The following is a 1,485-nucleotide window of genomic DNA, read 5'->3' as shown; positions in this document are numbered from 1 at the left end:
CAAGTCCTAACAGTTCCTAACGATTCATCTACCAAGTCCTAACAGTTCCTAACGATTCATCTACCAAGTCCTAACAGGTCCTAACGATTTATCCACCAAGTCCTAACAGTTTCAAGCAATTTACCCACCAAGTCCTAACAGTTCCTAACGATTCATCTACCAAGTCCTAACAGGTCCTAACGATTTATCCACCAAGTCCTAACAGTTTCAAGCAATTTACCCACCAAGTCCTAACAGTTCCTAACGATTCATCTACCAAGTCCTAACAGTTCCTAACGATTCATCTACCAAGTCCTAACAGTTCCTAATGATTTATCCACCAAGTCCTAACAGTTCCTAACGATTTACCCACCAAGTCCTAACAGTACCTAACGATTCATCTACCAAGCCCTAAAAGTTCCTAACGATTCATCTACCAAGCCCTAAAAGTTTCAAGCAATTTACCCACCAAGTCCTAACAGTTTCAAGCGATATACCCACCAAGTCCTAACAGTTCCTTATGATATGCACATTTTACTGCACTATTACTACACTATCTGACAACTTGTTAGCTTCAGATTGACATCACGTATTTTGTATTACACACAGCTATAATGAAAGATGTGTTGTCGTGGCCGAGTGGTTAAGGCGATGGACTTGAAATCCATTGGGGTTTCCCCACGTAGGTTGGAATCCTGCCGACAACGCGTAATGTTGTTTACACACATCTATAAATTACTCTGACAGTAATCTATGTTTCACAGACATTTCTAGATGTGAGCATAAAAACACAGAAGAAAGATGCTAGCCTGATTTCAGCTCTTAGTATTTGAGTGTTTTTATGTAACTGTGAATCTTTCAGATCAATTTGAGAAGAGCCTATAAGTACCAAGTCCTAACAGTTCCTAACGATTCATCTACCAAGTCCTAACAGTTCCTAACGATTCATCCACCAAGTCCTAACAGTTCCTAACGATTCATCTACCAAGTCCTAACAGTTCCTAACGATTTATCCACCAAGTCCTAACAGTTCCTAACGATTCATCTACCAAGTCCTAACAGTTTCAAGAAATTTACCCACCAAGTCCTAACAGTTCCTAACGATTCATCTACCAAGTCCTAACAGTTTCAAGGATTTATCCACCAAGTCCTAAAAGTTCCTAACGATTCATCTACCAAGTCCTAACAGTTCCTAACGATTTATCCACCAATTCCTAACAGTTCCTAAGGATTTATCCACCAAGTCCTAACAGTTCCTAATGATTTATCCACCAAGTCCTAACAGTTTCAAGAAATTTACCCACCAAGTCCTAACAGTTCCAAACGATTCATCTACCAAGTCCTAACAGTTCCTAACGATTCATCGACCAAGTCCTAACAGGTCCTAACGATTTATCCACCAAGTCCTAACAGTTTCAAGCAATTTACCCACCAAGTCCTAACAGTTCCTAACGATTCATCTACCAAGTCCTAACAGTTCCTAAGGATTTATCCACCAAGTCTTAA

General features: G+C 39.9%; 1 non-coding gene across 1 annotated transcript; it reads left to right on the top strand.

The window, feature by feature from the left end:
* Positions 1 to 604: 604 nt before the first annotated feature.
* Positions 605 to 686, top strand: trnas-uga. Its single transcript has one exon. It is a non-coding gene; the product is annotated as a tRNA-Ser (tRNA).
* Positions 687 to 1,485: the final 799 nt, after the last annotated feature.

The sequence above is a fragment of the Micropterus dolomieu genome, unplaced genomic scaffold, assembly GCF_021292245.1.
Source record: "Micropterus dolomieu isolate WLL.071019.BEF.003 ecotype Adirondacks unplaced genomic scaffold, ASM2129224v1 contig_10385, whole genome shotgun sequence".
NCBI classification, from domain to species: domain Eukaryota; kingdom Metazoa; phylum Chordata; class Actinopteri; order Centrarchiformes; family Centrarchidae; genus Micropterus; species Micropterus dolomieu.
The sequence above is the reverse complement of the archived record's forward strand: the minus strand, read 5'-3'. Positions and strand labels throughout refer to the sequence as shown.